Below are 5,766 nucleotides of genomic sequence, written 5' to 3' on the forward strand. Positions count from 1 at the left end.
CCCTTGTTGTCAAGAAGGCTAACAGCATAGTGGGCTGCTTTAGTAGGAGCATTGGCAGCAGATCGAGGAAAGTGATTATTCCCCTCTATTTGGCACTGGTGAGGCCACATCTGGAGTATTGCATCCAGTTTAGGCTCCTCATTACAGAAAGGATGTGGACAAATTGGAGAGAGTTAGTTCAGCAAAAGGCAATGAAAATAATTAGGGAGCTGGGGCACATAACTTCTGAGGAGAGGCTGAGAGAACTGGGCTTATTTAGTTTGCAGAAGAGAAGAGTGAGGGGGGATTTGATAGCAGCCTTCAACTACCTGAAGGGGGGTTCGAAAGAGGATGGAGCTCGGCTGTTCTCAGTGGTGGCAGATGACAGAACATGGAGCAATGGCTGAATATTAGGAAACACTATTTCACTAGGAGGGTGCTGAAGCCCAGGAATGGGTTGCCTAGGGAGGTGGTCCACCCTTAGAGGTTTTTAAGGCCCAACTTGACAAAGCCCTGGCTGGGATGATTTAGTTGATGTTGGTCCTGCTTTGAGCAGGGGGCTGGACTAGATGACCTCCTGATGTCTCTTCCAAACCTAAACTTTTATGATTCTGTGAAATGTTAGCCTTACTCAGAAATATTGCTATGGAAATGTAAGAAAGTTGTAAGAGACAACAGTCTGAAACCCAGTAACACTACTTTGTTGTTCTGTGACTGCAGAGGTGTCAAAAGTGCATTGAACATTAAATGATCTTTAACAATATGTTCTGACTACTTGCATTAAAGAAATCCATTCCACCTTGGTTTAGTAGAGAGACCTCTGATTGACCAACAAGAATCTGGTGTTGCAGGTCCCCATAGTGCAATCTATATTTGCTTCTCCATTGTCAGTGCAGCTTTTATTTTGGTGAGTTTTGTACACAGATGCAGAAATGTGGACTTGCACATCCAAAAGTTCTGCAGCCACTGATCATCAGTCCAAATCTTCATTGTTGCCCTTGAGAAGGATGTAAGATGACACAATAGAATACACTTACTGAATACACCTCTCCCCTGATATAACACGACCCGATATAACATGAATTCAGATATAACGCGGTAAAGCAGTGCTCCTGGGGGGCAGGGCTGTGCACTCCAGTGGATCAAAGCAAGTTCGATATAACACGGTTTCACCTATTATGCGGTAAGATTTTTTGGCTCCCGAGGACAGCGTTATATCGGGGGAGAGGTGTATTGGTGAATCAACTTCTACACACAGGCAATGAGGTGTGAACATGGAACACTAAGGGCTGGATCCACAGGCAAGATAAATGCAGCAAAAGGCAATCCTCATTGGTGGATCAAATGCAAAGGAATTGCTGAAAACAGGACAGGAAATCAGTCATACTGGAAGTCACATGACCCAACAAAATAAACTTGTGCTATAAAAAGAAAAAAAGGTAGAAATAAAAACTCCCAATTACAAATCAAAGTACAAAAACCATAGCAAGTGCTATAATAGAAACACAGATGGAATTGCTAAAACTAATTACAACTACTTACTTAACATTTTTTTTTGATGAGCATTAGCTATTCATATAAAAAATAAACAGCACAATGACATGCATTGCACAATGATAATACAGATAAATGACGATGTGTTCAGAGTAATAAGCATAATAGAAATAACATTTTTAAAGGAGCAAAACTATCATTAAAATGGATTACAAAGAAGAGAGCAGGGAATCACAGCAGCAGATAAGACAAATTTGTGAACTGTTATGAGACTTCAGGTAGACATATAATGGTAAGACTCTTTTAAATACTCAAAATGTGTGACACAGAGTTTGAGGGACTGTAGGTAAAATATTTCACTGCATCGTCTCCTGTAGCAGTAAAGTAGCACCAGGGGCAGCAGGTTTGTATATTTTTTGGTGACATCCAGAAGAGGTCCAAGGGAGTTTTGCTGTGGGAGCGGGTTTGAGGTACAGGCTCTGGGAGTGAGTTTGGGTGAGGGGTGCAGGTTCTGACCTGGGGCAGGGGATTAGGGTGCAGGACAGGGTGCAGACATGTGGGCTCTGGGAGGGAGTTTAGCACCTCCGCACATTTTATAAGAGAAAGGAACTGCAATGACTTCATATAGACATAGAAATTGATAGAAGACTCAAAATGTGTGAGGCAGAGTTTGAGGGAGGGAGTGTCTGGACAATATTTCACAGCATGGAGTCACCTAGCTGTAACAGTAAAGTAGCACCTCAGCATTTATATAAGACAGAGAGAAGCTGCGGTGTCTAAGCATTGACAGTCTAGGAATTGGGATGCCTGCGCCTTTAAGAACACAGCCCCAGGAATCTGCCCTCTTCTCCAGCACTGACACACAGTGTCCTGTGAGGAGAACTAAAAAAGCCTCTGTCCCCTGCACACCCCTATATTTGCAAGAACAGCAGGGGGTCAACTGTTAGCCCCTCTCTCCCTCCCTGGATGGGGGGTTTTGTCCCTGCACAGGGTCTGGCAGCGTCTCCCCCATGGGCTTAACCCAGGCTCCCACCCCCCATCCCGATTTTTCCCCTCCAGCTCCTCCTCTGCTGCTACCTACAATAGCTTGATCCCACCAGCCAGTACATTTCTGCCCCCTGCTCAGACCCTGACTCCCCCGTAGCCCCCTGCTGTGATTTGCCCCCTTTGCCCCTTTTTAACACCTCCAAAGACCAGGCAGCAAAGTCTGACTCCAAGTAAGGGCAGAGTGAGGGCAGCTGCAACAGCGGATGTTACTGCACCTGCTCAGTTCTGGTGAGCATGCTCAGCAGGGAATTCTGAGAGGGAGCTTTTTGTGTCATCACCGGCCATGCCGTGAACCAAAGTCAGGCCATGTATTACAGCAGATGCTTACAACTTCACTGTCCAATACATGACCTAGGCAAAGGTATTACTAGCATTGCTAACACACAGGTATTCCTAAGAAGCAATAGACACTGGGTATGTGTGTGAACTCACTCCAGGAGATTAGCCTAGGCATATCCTGACCTAACACCAGATAAGAGGGTTTGACAGAAGTCAGGAATGGGGATGTTTTGCCTGAGACACCTGGAGCAAAGTACAAGGGGAGGTAACAAGCAGATGTCATGAGACACGTGAGGTGGGACGTAAGTTGTTTGTCTCAGTCTATAAATGTCGGGGTACCTCAATTTAACCCTTTGTGTGGCCCAGGGGACAGCAGAAATTCCTGCTGCTGACTGAGCTGCTCCTTGGCACTGGGTACTCGTGTATTAGTGTATCTGTAACCACAGAACCAGGAGGCTGGAACTGTGCCTTGAGGGCAATAAATCTGGCTGAGTGCCTTTGTCACCAAACTATGCCTGTGGTCTTTCTTTCTGGGTAGTACTATCGAGGTCTGCTGAACCAACTGTCTGGGCAGGGCTGGAACAGCATATGGAGAGAGCAGGCAAGCACGCCGACTGACAGCAGTTTGCAGAGTGCTATGATGGCATGGAGCACAATTTCAGGGGCGGCAAATTTTCCAGGCTTACATCCCCACCTATGCCGCACGGGAGCTACTATTTTTATTGTCCAAACATTTATTTTGATCAAAAATTGCTTTTTATGGATATAAAAATTGGTTAAAAAACCGCTCCACCTGGTGCCCAGTTAAAAACTGTATGATGATACCATGGTTATGGCCACCTTCCTCCCTGGTCCTTCCACTTAGATGGACAACAGTGACCTGAGCTCTGGCTGGATTCTGTGTTGTATCCTTAGGGCCATAAGAAACGATTTGTAGCAACAAATATGATGATGTCACCCATTGTGTTTTGTTTGTATTAGACTGTCTGAATTGGATTACAAGACTTTATTATCTTACATAGAGAAACAATGAACAGGGGATATACCCAGGGATTTGCTTTCATCGTTAGTGGATTTTGTGCCTTACACAATTTCAGCTCTGTGCAGTTTCAGAGGCTGTACACACTCCTCACAGAGGGTGAACATTTAGTCAACACCCTGGAGAAAAATACCATTATACTGTGTGTATCAGTGCTGAACATGAGAGAGTGACACAGCTGTCAACATCCTCACTTTCCTGGAAATTGTGTTACATGGACACAGCAGGAGACCACAAAGACTGTCTCAGTAACTCGATGTAGATCATCTCCATTTCTTTTTCACATTAGTGCTGAGATTTTCAATGGGAGTTTTAAACTTAATTTTAATGGGGGCTGACTGCTTAAAACACCCGGGAACCTTTGAAAACCTCAGGCTAAGTTATTCTCTAGGAGTCTCTGCATGTTTTGGGGAAAGCCACATATTTACTTTGCACAAGGCTTCTTTGACCTCTCTGTTTCTCAGGCTATAGATGAGGGGGTTTACCAGGGGAGTCAGGACCGTGTAGCAAAGAGAGAGCACTTTGTTCAGGTTTCTCAGTGTATCATGTTTCGGTAGCAGGTACACAATCATTATGGATCCATAGAAAATTGTCACCACAATGAGGTGAGAGGAGCAGGTGGAAAAGGCTTTTTGTCTCCCGGTGGTGGAAGGGATTCTCAGAATGGTGGTGATGATACACACGTAGGATGTCAGGGTTAGTAGGAATGGAGGCAGGGTGAATACAGAGACTAATATGAAATCCAGCAATATGACCTGGTGGGTGTCACTGCAGGAGAGTTCTATCAGTGGGATGGAATCACAATAGAAATGGTTAATTTCATTTGGGCCACAAAATATTAACTGTGATAGGAATAAGACAAAGATAGCAGTAGCCAAACAGCCATTTAACCATGATCCAGCAGCCAACTGGAGGCAAAACCTGATATTCATAAGAGTTGAATAGTGCAGGGGTTTACATATCGCTAAATACCGATCATAAGACATCGCTGCTAGGAGATAGCATTCTGTACATGCCAGAGAACCACAGAAATACAGTTGTATGATGCAGCCACTGACTGAGATGGTTTTGTCCCCAGTTAGGAGACTGGCCAGCAACCTGGGCAGGATGGTTGAGGTGTAGCAGGTCTCCAGACAGGACAAGTTGCCCAGGAAGAAGTACATGGGGGTGTGAAGGTGCTGGTTAACCACAATGAGCATCACAATGAGGGTGTTCCCAGCCACGGTTGCCATGTAGATGACTTGGAACATCAGGAAGAGAAGAATTTGCAGGTCAGGGAGATCCCCGAATCCCAGAATGATGAATTCTTTGATGGCTGTTTGGTTTCCCCAGTCTCTGTCTGCCATTGTTTGAGTTCAGGAATAAAACAATGCTGTGCAATTGAATTGGAAGAACATAGAGTTAAAGGTTAATCAAGTTGCATTAATTAATTCCATAAGTATTCAGAAACTCCCCTTCCTTTCCAGATTGCAGGCTGAAATTTTAAACCTAAATGTAGAGGTCAGAGCAAAATGCCAGAATTCTCAATTTGAGAAGAGAACATTTGTATTCATGTAAACCATCATCTGCCATAATCAGAGCAATCACTTCTGAAACAGCCCATATCTCTGGTAGCCGAGTACTGATATAGCGGATCAGAATATTTCTTTATCTACTATGATATTCCCTCTAGTGACATCTTAGAGCTTAACAATGTTGCTTAAATGCTGTATTTCATTTCTGGAAATGACTAGAATCATGCCATGTCTTAGGAATCAAAATCAAACAACTAAAATTGGACTGAGATTTTTCAATGCAGTTTAGAGTCCTTAGGCAATGACCTTCTGTTAGATTTATATCTCTTTATTCTACAAATATATCCTGGTATATTCAGCATTTCAGTGCCCTGTAGGAAAAAGAACAATTTGCATCCCCTCACAAGACATCAG

The 5,766-nt window shown here is 44.1% G+C and overlaps 1 pseudogene; it reads right to left on the minus strand.

Moving 5' to 3' along the window:
• Positions 1-4,225: 4,225 nt before the first annotated feature.
• LOC101950202 (olfactory receptor 6N1-like) lies at positions 4,226-5,235 on the minus strand (annotated as a pseudogene).
• Positions 5,236-5,766: the final 531 nt, after the last annotated feature.

Source organism: Chrysemys picta, chromosome 12 (genome assembly GCF_011386835.1).
Source record: "Chrysemys picta bellii isolate R12L10 chromosome 12, ASM1138683v2, whole genome shotgun sequence".
Classification (NCBI taxonomy): domain Eukaryota; kingdom Metazoa; phylum Chordata; order Testudines; family Emydidae; genus Chrysemys; species Chrysemys picta.